We start from the raw sequence: 12,556 nt of genomic DNA on the forward strand, positions 1-12,556 counted from the left end.
GCTGACGAGTCTCTTAAACTTCATTTTACTGTTCATCATTGCTAAATAGTGGTCGGAGTCTGTATCTGTTTTTGGTAATGCCTTACGAATCAGTATCTGATTCCAAAATCTTGTCTGATCGTTCTGTAATCTAGTTGGAATCATCCCGTGCTTCCAGGCGTTTTCCTAATATACCTCCTTCTCTTGAGAGTTTTGAACAAGATACTCTTATTAGCTGAAATTTATAGCAGATCTCAATTAATCAGTTTTCTGTCTCTTTCCCTACTGCAGCGTTCCATTCTCCGATGATTATTGGATAATCATACGCCTTTATGTACTGAACTCCCCGTTCTGTATCCTCATACGCTTTTTGTAAATGTATACCTTCTGCTTGTGACGCCAGCATATGTATTAGAATTATCCTCAAACGCTTTTTGAAAATGTATACCTTCTGCTTGTGACGCCAGCATATGTATTAGAACTGTAGTTGCTGTCGTTGGTTTGCAGTCGATTCTGATGGTTAAAGCCATATCTCTCAAATGTTCATACTAACACAACATCTGCCTTACCTTTCGATTTATAAGGAACAATACACTCGTTACAAAATTTTATGTTGTTGATGATATTACACTACATTCATCTGACCAGAAACCTTTATCTTCATTCTATTACATTCCATTGACTAGCTTGAACCTAAGCATTTTCCTCTTGAGATTCCCTAGTTCCTTGCGATGTACAAACTTTTGACTTTTGACGCTCCAAGTTGTACAATGTTATGCTATTGTTGGTTACTATACCGTTCTCTCGTTGTTATTTCCCTCTTGACAGCCACATCCCAGACATCTAGGTGGGGGCAATTCAAAATATTTTGCCTGTGGAGATATCATCAGAATATTTTTTCTGTTAGAGGGCGCATGTCTTTCGGATACACATTACGTGTAATTATTGTAGTGGTCTCCAATCCCATTTGTATCCTCATCCCGTTGATAATTGCTGATTATTCCACCTTTTAGATACGATCTTAAATCCCAAGTGCAAGAGGTTGCCCTTGGATTCTGTCTGCTTCTCTAATCTCTTTGACAAAGCCGTTCGTGGAACGTGGGTGACTCCTTACAGCGGAAGACATAGTCGCCATTGCTGACGAGTTCTTTTTCCCATTTTATTCAGTGTATGGGGTCGAACACCATACGTCTTTAGCTGTAGTAAAAGACGCTATGCCCAGAACACGGCTGCTAACGCCGATACAAGTAAAAATCCGTCACAGCTGTTTACACAGAATTCTCTCTTTCCCTCCAATTATTTTATATGCAGGTTATCCGCAGCACCTGAACGTCATTATGACTGAAAACCCGCTGACACCTCGCAAAACACGGTTTCAATTGACCGCAATACCTGTTTCACGGCTTACAGCACCACCTTCAGGAGTAACCTAGATATTTAAGAACTGCAATATAATTATAAACTCTATTGCAAATTTTTGCTATTAAAGAAAAATTTTTTGAAGACTTACGCTCACAAAAATTATTACGTCAATCCATCAAAAGTGAACCCATCGTTCTTAGTCAAGATATTGCCATACGTAGAATATTGTCAGTATTTAAAAACGAACGGAGGACCATTGAGAATGTGATCCTAGTATTATCCTCTAATAATATTGCCGGGTGGATCTCATCGATGTACTGGCCATTCATTGCGTGTGCAAGTAGCTATAAAAAGAAAGAAATAGTGCAGAAACCTGAAACAAATTTGGAAGATACAGCTTGAACGACATTTAAATGTTGAATTTGGGCAAGACCTTAGGTACATAAACAGATTAAGGTAGACACGCCACTTTCTTACTTATCTCAAATCAGACACGGAAGGGGCAACTTTCAAAAATAGCCCCTGCCTTCGCCGGACACCAGGTAACACTGACTGCTCAGGTTAATATTAATTATCATGTTGGCTCAGCGTCGCAATTTGCACTTGGCTAAGAGCGCTGGGCCGCTCCCTTACATTAAAAATACAATACTCATTATTCTTTTTCCTGTATAGTTAACAGTACAAATAATCAAATTCTGTAAAAAAATTTGATGCCTTAAGTCCAAAATATCATTCAACAGGGTCTGTATTATAGCTTTTATTTGTGTCTAAAAACATTTTCACATTCTTCAATAATTATAATTTCGGTCTTTTTCTTTCCTATCGAGGATTACAAGATTTTTCAGCAAGACTTGTGATACTATGCCCCTCTTCATGAAGTTTCTAGTTTAAAGCAGACTCAGAGTTTTTTAAATTGAGATGTTCCCGGAACCTTTCACTGAGGGATCTATCAGTTTTCCCTATGTATTCCTTGGGGCAACCGTTGCATCTGATATAGTATATCCCAGCTGCGTTTTATTTATTTCAGGAAATTCTTTTTTATGCCAAAATTTTCCACTCACGTTATAAGAATGGAAATGTACAGGAACGATATTTTTGGATTTCGTACAGTGTCAGTTTCTGATGGAGATGGAACCTAATAAAGGTAGTGAAGTAAAATTGTCCGCATCATTGGTATGGTCTGATGGCAGAAGCATTATTCCATCCCCCCCAAATGCCACCGCAGAGACATTTTTCCTTTTTGATATACGCTTAGTGATTGCATTAATAAAAACTCTTACATGTTACTTACAACACCGAATGTGTACTAGAATTTGTTAATGCATTCATTAAAAGTATATTCAAAAAGGAAAATGTTGTCTCCCCTATGGGATGCACAAGGGATGATGTAACACTTCAAACAGTTTATCAGACCAATGAAGCGGTTTCTATCTCGGACAAAATTTGCCGTTGTAGGAAATCCAAAAACACATTACCTGTGTATTTCAGTTCTTATAAGTTCAGTGAAGAATTCAGACGTAAAGAAAGAGTTTCCTGTAAGAAATAAAACGAAGCTGGTGTTTACTGTATCAAATGCAACGATTGGCCCAAAAACTACATCGGAAAAACTGGTAGATTCTTCAGTAAAAGGTTCCGGGAACATCTGAGTTTAACAAATTCCAAATCTGCATTAACCTCGCAACTACAGGAAGAGGGGAATAGTATCACAAGTCCTGCTGAAAAATCTTGCAATCCTCGATGGGAAAGAAAAAGGTCAAATTTAGAATCCATTGGAGAACGTGAAAATTTTTAGATACAACAAAAAAGCTTTTATACAGATTTAATGAAGCATGAGTTAGTACGCTATCATCAGACCACTGCAGGACATAGGCCTCAGAAGGTAGATCAATGCGTGAAACTAAGGTCGTACGTAATTATATAAAAATATGGTATAAAATAAATAGGCTAATCCATTCTTTGACAATGTTATTGTAATGAAAGACGGACTGGTTTTCGTATTTTATATAATAAGTAATTATATCTTCATAAGTTATTTTGAGATGCGAATGCGGGACGAGCAGGACTGGAAGAGGTGACGCGGAACAGAAGACGCTCATGCATAGCAATAGTGAAAGTATGTTGATCTAGAAAGGGGAGCTGATGTTGGTTTATCTTTTTTTTTAATTTACTTAGCGATCCTCTGAAGTGACGTTGCTTGAATCACCATATTACTATATAAATTATACTCAAAGAAGCAATACACATTTTTTTTACTTATTAGAGGTTTTTTTGTGTCTTGTTGTCAATTTTTAATTTTTATACTTAAGGTTTTGCACTATTTCCACCGTCAGCTACGGTGTGAGCTATATCTTCGAACTCGGTCTTAAGTTTCAGCACTGTTTCTTTTTCTTATACATCCTTGCACCTGAAGTGAATGGCCTTTGTGTCCGTTCGATATATCCTTCTCAATTATTCCTCATTCTTCCAGTTATTGTAATACTGACTATATCCTTAGCATGACCATACCTTGGCTGACAACTGTGTGTTCATCTGTGATGGAGTAATACTTTGTTTAAAGATTTTTATGAGTATAAGTTTTCAAATAAACTTTCTATAATAGCAAAAACTTATAATACAGTTTACATTTATATTTCAGCTCTTAAAAATGTAGTCTGTTCCTGAGTATGCAACTGTAAGCCGTGGCACAGTGTGATCAATTGAAACCAAGTTTTACCGCTTGACAACGGTGTTTTCAGGCATTATCCCTTCATAGTGTTCACCTACTCTTTACATTTCCCTGTTAGCACTCTGTTATCAACAATACTGTCGTTGCAAGAAGCGAAAAAGATAATCACACAATTCCATAGCTAATACGTACACTATGTGATAAAAAGTATCCAGACACGTGGCTGAAAATGATTTGCAAGTTCGTGGCGCCCTCCATCGGTAAGTTCGTGACGCCCTCCATCGGTAGTGCTGGAATTCAGTACAGTGTTGGCCCGTCCTTAGCCTTGATGACAGATTCCACTCTCGCAGGCATACGTTCAATCAGGTGCTGGAAGGATTCTTGCGGAATGGCAGCCCATTCTTCACGGAGTGCTGCAGTGAGGAGAGGTATCGATGTCAGTCGGCGAGGCCTGGCACGAAGTCGGCGTTGCAAAACATCCCTGATGTGTCGACAGAAGTGCCGACACAGTGTGATTTGAGGGGACCGCAATGCACGCTATAAACACACGAAGGATGGCGTGAGGTCTGAAACAGGATATGTAATGAATGCTATAAAGAAATGTACGTAGCTTTTGGAATACTTAACTTTAATCCATCCTTGTTGTATACATCGTTCTTGATGAGACATGCTTTATACGATAAGTATCAATTGCTATGTAAGGCTAATGGCACCTTACTAGGTCGTAACCATGGACTTAGCTGAAGGCTATTCTAACTATCTGCTCGGCAAAGGAGCGAGGCTTCGTCAGTGTAGTCGCTAGCAAAGTCGTCCGTACAACTGAGGCGAGTGCTAGTCCGTATATCGAGACCTGCCTTGTGGTGGCTCTCCGTCTGCGATCACTGACAGTGGCGACACGCGGGTCCGACATGTACTAATGGACCGCGGCCGATTTAAAGCTACCACCTAGCAAGTGTGGTGTCTGGCAGTGACACCACAATCCCAAAGGTGTTCTATAGGATTCAGGTCAGGACTCCGTGCTGGCCAGTGCATCACAGGGATGTAATTGTCGCGTAACCACTCCACCTCAGGCCATGCGTTATGAACAGGTGTTCGATGATGTAGGAAGATGCAGTCGCCATCCCCGAATTGCTCTTCAACAATAGGTAGCAAGAAGGTGTTTATAATATCAATGTAGGCCTGTGCTGTGATAGTGCCACGCAAAACAATAAAGGGTCCAAGTCCCCTCCATGAAAAACGCGACCACACTATAACACCACCGCATCCGAATTTTGCTGTTGGTACTACACACGCTGGCAGACGACGTTCACTGGGCATTCGCCATACCCACACCCTGCCATTGGATCGCCACATTGTGTTCCGTGATTCATCACTTCACACAAAGTTTTCCAACTTTTCTATTGTCCAATGTTTACGCTCTTTACACAAAGTAAGGCGTCGATTGGCATTTACTGGCGTGATGAGTGGCTTATAAGCAACCACTCGACAGTCCAATCCCAGCTTTCTCACCTCCCGCTTAATTTTCAAAGTAGTTGCGGTGAATCCTAATGCAGTTTGGAATTCCTGTGTGATGGTCTGGATAGGTGTCTGCCCAGTACACATTACGATCCTCTTCAACTGTCGGCGGTCTCTGTCAGTCAACAGACGAGATCGGGCTGTACGCTTTTGTGCAGTACGTGTCTCTTCAGGACTCCACTTCACTATCACATCTGAAACAGTGAAGCTAGAGATGTTTAAAGAGTGTGGACATCTCGCGTACGGACGTGTGAGACAAGTGACACAACACCTGACCACGTTGGAAGCCCATGAGTTGCGCTCTCTCACGATGTCTAATGACTACTGATGCCGCTGATATGGAGTACCTGGCAGTAGGTCGCAGCACAATGCACCTGATATGAAAATCGTATGTTTGTGGAGGCGTCCGGATACTTTTCATCGCACAGTGTGTTTGGTATTTTGGGGCCGATAAATAAAATTAAAAATTCCGCACAAGACATAATCAAAAGGAAACGATAGCAGATAGTGAGCAAGGTTTTTGAAATTGAACAATGCGAACGGTTTCGAATGCCGAACTGATGAAATAGAAGAAAAACAATCCGTAGACATAAAAGGGAGGAAAGAGCTATGATGACTTATTCCTTTGCGCTGCTGTAAAACATGTCTCTCCTCCTGAACAAGTGCTGATGGCTCTTAAGGTGTGCATTTTGGAGTCCAAGTCAACGACACAATTAGACCTGTGGTAAGAAATATTTGAATAGTCGCTTTGGCCAGGAAGACAGCAACAAAGGGAAAAAAAACTGAGTAATAAGATTAAAAGCAGAAAATCAGCTGAGAGCACTGAAGATACTCATGTACATTGTGCGAGCTAGAGAATAAAATGTACAGAAAGGCCCATGGAACAGAAGAAAGAAACGATTCATTAAGGTAAGAATACTTGCAGATTGTCCCGGTTTTGATACGAGGTAACCCGCGAACCCAGAGGGGCAACGAGATGGCGCCGGGTTGAGCGGTATCTGACGCTGACAATCGAAGGCAATAAAGCGGCCCTCCGTGGGAAATCCGTCCCATATCTCCCCTGTAATGGCTTTCCGCAGAATGGCGCAGCGGCTAGACGACGGGCCGTAATCGCTATCCGCGGAACGTATATCACGACACGTATTTCACCTGTCTGCCATAACCACCGTAGACAATTCCAATTCCTGCAGTGCTTTAATAAAGGGGGTGTAATAGATTTCTCCGGAGGTTATTCTAGGTGTGCGTAGTCCGTTGATTAATCTCATGTCAGTACTACTATTGGCGGTAGAAACTTGTGAGACCACCTTCCCTCTAAGCAACCTGAAGTGAAAAATCAAAAACTTGATTAAGCTACCTGGTATCAGTTTGATCGACTCCGTCAGGAAAATATAAGCCCTAAAGCCACTGGGACCGCCTTCTTAAACGAACAAATTACTTCATGAGGTCAGTTTTTGTCCTTGTTTGCTTCCTAATTTATAGCTGTCTCAGGAGGAATGTTCGGAATTCAAGGATATAACAGGAACCTTCATTCCAAGCAAGAAAGCGTAGTGGACACTAGCAGTAAAAGGCGTACCTTGAGAGCTCTGAGCACTTCTTCAGCCTCGATACTTTAAAACAATTCTCTTCCACTGCAAACCCATTCCTTTGCATACTTTCAGAAGTGGCTGAATAGACCAGAGAAGGAAAGAAGTCCTTTAAACGTGGTCTCCAATTTCCTAACCTCAACAGCTGTTAGGTCATGTTCATCTTCGATTCTGTGAAACACATGTCCTAACCACTCATAGCACATCAGGTATGCGTTTTAGAGCTCATATCTGCTATACAAATTTTTCTTCTTTTTATACATACCACCTCTTACAAAAAGAGGAAAGCAAACAGTTTGCAGTAGAAGACATTTCTTTACACTATCGTAGGAGAAGAACAGCTCGTAGTTCTTAAGGTACACGTTTTAGTGTCCAAGTCAACTGGACTGGTACTTTGATTCCAAAAGGTCATTCCTGTCAGATCCCCGAATATTGTCAGTTTCTCCTCGAAAACAGTGTACAGTTATGGAAATACGATTCTCCCTTGAGAAAACGCAAATTGCTCTTCTTTAACACTGAAACATGTGAGTTTCCATCATCCTCAGTTTATTCATCTATTTTTCGTCAAATGATATGTACAAAATTTCTACATGTCACAGTTTTGAGGGTAGTAATATATATGACGGTAAAATATATACGTAACTATCACACTCTGAAATTAATTTGGGTGCCTGGAATTTGCAGTAAAGCTGATATTTCGCAACATTTTATCATCGGCAGCTAATCAAGCTTTTCAGTTACGTATATTTACCCAACGGTTAGATCAGAATGAGCCAATTAATTTTTTCCCGATTTGATATTGTTAGATGATAATGCTATCGTTATCTTATATTTTGCCTTCAGGACCGTTATATTCTTTTATTCTGTAAGTATCGCTTCTTATATTAAAGTAAAAGTCCTCGAAAACGCTGTGGTTCAAAGGGATCAAATGGCTCTGAGCACTATGGGACTTAACTGCTGAGGTCATCAGTCCGCTAGAACTTAGAACTACTTAAACCCAATCAACCTAAAAACATCACACACATCCATGCCCGAGGCAGGATTCGAACCTGCGACCGTAGCGGTCGCGCGGCTCCAGACTGTAGCGCCTAGAACCGCTCGGCCACTCCAGCCGGCCGAAAACGCTGTGAGGATATGTAGTTTACGAATGAGCTTTATAAACTGATGAGTGAGGATTGGCTTTGTATGTGTACATACCTTTTATTCTTTCATCTTTTTCAAGATCCCGAGAGGCCAAATCCATTGCTGATATTCTACCATCACTGAAAGTGAAGAAGAATTACAGGATCTGTTGGATGGAATGTGTGCATGACTGATGGTACAAACTAATGATAAGCAGCAGAAATGAGAACAGCAAGATACTTAACATTAGGATTGACGGTCACGAAGTAGATGAAGTTAAGGAATTCAGCTACCTGGGAAGCAAAATAACCAATGACGGTAGGAGCAAGGTGGAGATCAAAAGCAGGCCAGCACTGGCAAAAAGGGCATCTCTGGCCATGAGAAGTCTGCTAGTATCAAACATAGTCCTTAATTTTATGAAGAACCTTGTGATAATGTACGTTCGGTATGCAGCATTGTATGGTAGTGAAACATGTACTGTGGGAAAAAAGGAATAGTAGGGAATTGTACTGTCTGCCATCGGGTTCCCCTAAATGGCAGGCAGCGCCGCATAACAGCTACGCTGTGAGGGAAACAAACCAACAGCCAAACAGGCGAAGACATCAGGTAAACACGCCGAAGATTCCAGTCGATTAATAGGAACCTTTCCTTGCAGACGTCGCCGCGACATTTCCGGCCACGGATTCCTACGCCGGGTTTCTATTGGCTCCAGCTCACTATATAGGCCCGGCCGGTCGAAGCAGACCACTCTTCGTCCGCTGCTAATGGCAGATATCACCAAAGCTGCTGTACTGCACCGCCGATCGAAGTACCAGCCGACCGAGAGAAACCACATCTCCGGCTAGATCGACGGATGTTTACGTCTGTTGTACAGCCAGCTGTTGTATTGTAGAAGAAGTTACGTTTAAGAGACTGTTGGAGAATATAACAGGAATCGAAGCATTTGAGATGTAGTGCTCCAGACGAAATTAGATGGACTGATAGTATGTGGAATGAGGAGGTTCTCCGCAGAGTCAGAGAGGAAAGGAATATGTGGAAAACACTGACAAGAAGATGGGACAGTATGACAACATATAAGACATCAGGGAATAACTTGCATTGTACTAGAGAGGCTGTAGAGGGTAAAAACTGTGGAGGGAAACAGAGATTGGACTACATCCAGCAAATAATTGAGGACGTAATTTGCAAGTGCAGCTTTGAGATGAAGAAGTTGCAACAGGAGAGGAATTCGTGGCGGGCCGCATCAAACCAGGAACCAGTCAGAAGACTGGTGACAAAAAAGGGAGCAGTTAGATAACCATTAAAAAAACAAAGAATGCAAAAGCATGGGTATTAGCAAAAGTTATAAAATGAAACAAGACGTTTTATCAAATTACACTTCTTTATAGATAAACCCATAAAACCGGAAACCTCTGTTGTGAAATTACGACCAACCGTTACCAACATTCAAACCACAGATTATATTTTAACAAACGGCACAGCTTAGGAAAATAGGAACTGGGACGATCCTGAACTCAATTCAGGGCCTGATTATCCGGCTCTAGAAGAAATTGCCAGAGCTCAATGTAAAACTTAAATTCCTGAGGTCAAAGATGACTGTAAGTGCTTTCCATTCATAAATGGAATATTTAGTTCTAGGGGTAACAACTTCCTAGAAGCGTAAGTTATGGGACACCGGTCCCCATTTTGTTCTTGCACAGGAATGGTCGCTATTCCACAACTACAAGCATCCGTTTCGACAACAGGCGCTCAAAATCGGGAATAGCCAAAACGGGGGGATTGCTAAGTCCCTTTTTAACTACCTCAAAGGATGCGTGATTACTCCAGTCACAATGGAAAAGAAATCCTTTCTTACAAAGATCATTAGTGGTCCCAGCTAACTGAACACTAAACAACCTTACGAACAAAAAATTGCGGTACAAATAAACATAACACAACTTCTTATTCCCCGGAGCAGGGAATCTTCGCAAATCCGTAGAGTGATCTTGAGCGATCCTAATACTACCGGCAGAAACTAAAGGCGACAGAAACGATATTTGCCGATGCTCCAACGTAATTCTGGATAGTTTGACGGACAACCGGTTCTCCCTTAGACGCTCCACAACCGTATCCAGGTGTTCGAAATAATGGGTGAAAATTGCGCTATAACTCACCAAATCGTCGAGATAGTTATGTACAGATATAAATTTCGGATCACCCAAGGCACAGTTCAAAAGGCTGGTGAAACAGCTGCACCAGTGGACAAGCCAAAGAGAACCCTCTTGAACTCATATAAATTGCAGTCCGTACGGAAGGCTGTAAGATATTTAAAATACTCGTATAAAGGGATCTGATAATACACTTCATTAAGATTAAGAATGAAACAAGTTTGGCCACAGCTAATCAAATAAAACACTTACGTAAATTAGGTAAGGGTACAGATTCAAAACACATCTTTTGGTTAACTAATCCATAGCCAAACACCGGAAGGAACTCCCCACTGTTGGCTTTAGGTATTAGAAATATTGGCGATGCACACACTGTCGTAGAGGTCTGATCACTCCATCACACAAGTTCCTCATTTTCGGAGCTGATAGCCTATAGGGAGCTTGACGAACTGGTAACTCACCAGTAAGGATGGTCTTATACTGGATCTTGTTCTTCATGTCCAACTTGTCGGTTAAGACCTGTGGGGAACACAAAGAAGCTGCAATAATCCACTGGCCTTGTGTGGACAAAAATGACTGATCTCAAATTTTCTAGAGGGGAATAACACACAGACTTGCAAAGAACTATTATAGGAACATAAGGCAAACCTCTCAAAAGGACGAAACTTAAAGTAAACAACTCTATCCCATAATCCAAAACATAAGCCGTATTTTGGTAATAATTACACCCAAAAATTAAATTAACAGTCAGGTTCTTGATCATGAGTGAACTGATCAACCATGAAAGTTTACCAATGTTTAACTTGGCTTCCAGTTCCCAGTCAGAGGCAACACCTGCCCATTAACTGTCCGACATACCAGGGAGGAGGTGTAAAAGCTAGGTAATTTACAGATAGCCCTGTATTCCGAACGCCAATACTAGTGAAGACGGGAAACTGAATTGCTAAAATCAGTATGTGGGTAATTTGGCTCTTGGTTAGGCTGGGCGTAAATATAAGGTAAGGGCTTCCCTACTACAGCTGTAATGTGGTGATTTAGGCGCTCAGTCCGGAACCGCGCGACTGCTGCAGTCGCAGGTTCGAATCCTGCCTCGGGCATGGATGTGTGTGATGTCCTCAGGTTAGTTAGTTTTAACTAGTTCTAAGTTCTAGGGGACTGATGACCACAGATGTTAAGTCCCATAGTGCTCAGAGCCATTTCTGATGTGGTGATAGCATTTCAGTAACGGATATCCTTCCGTTTCCGATGGCGCAAGCTGTTCGGTCAAACCCTCCATTGAACAGGAGACTCAGGTACTACATGCCCCATTTCATGGCACCGTAAACATGCCCTGGCCCTGTCTCTTTTTATGGAATCACTTTGGTATTCCTCAGAATCCACACATGTCCTGATAATGGAGCTCCATATCACCAAGCTGTGGTCTGCCAAACCTAATCCCTCAAGCACGGAAACAAAGTCATCCAGTCCAAGGAAGATGAAAGGTCTTTTAGTGAAGGTGACACGTGAGCGGATGGCCGGACTCATGCCTTCCAGTACATCACCAATTATTTGGGTTTCAGTAGCCTACAACTCCAAAACTGAGAATCCGGTCCGAAATTGCTCAATGTACCTAGCCAAAGTTTCATTGGTGGCCTGAACCCACCAAAAGTGCTTTCGCTGGGGTTCATTTTTAATACAGGGTGAAAGCTTAAACTCAGTAATATGCTTTCACAGACCCTTGAGCTCCTCCCACCTTCGCTTACAAAATTTCTGAAAATATACGGCTTAACACGTATAGTAATTGACGTACCATGTTATTTGACACCCCTACGGCGTTAGCAAGTCACAAAACGAGGTATATCGCGCTTAGATCATCCACCGAGAGTTGCGTAATGCCTTGGAGCCAATATCCCATGCAATGAGGATATTTACCAAAGGTACACCCAGCTGATTGCTAAACCCCACCTACCACGTGGCCACTGTTTTCAAGCATTAGTTGTCCGGATGAGAATTCCTGCTCGCCACTCACTGTTCCCAAATGGAAATGAGCGTACGACATTGTGGGCCGGAAGTCCCCCATTCGGATAAGTTCGGCCGCCGAGGTCAAGTACTTATTGCATTCAACGCCACATTGGGCGAATTGCTAGTCGGAGATGGGGATGAAATGATGATGAGGAGAACACAACACCCATTCCCTGAGCAGA

The sequence above is a fragment of the Schistocerca piceifrons genome, chromosome 1 (assembly GCF_021461385.2).
Source record: "Schistocerca piceifrons isolate TAMUIC-IGC-003096 chromosome 1, iqSchPice1.1, whole genome shotgun sequence".
Lineage (NCBI taxonomy): Eukaryota > Metazoa > Arthropoda > Insecta > Orthoptera > Acrididae > Schistocerca > Schistocerca piceifrons.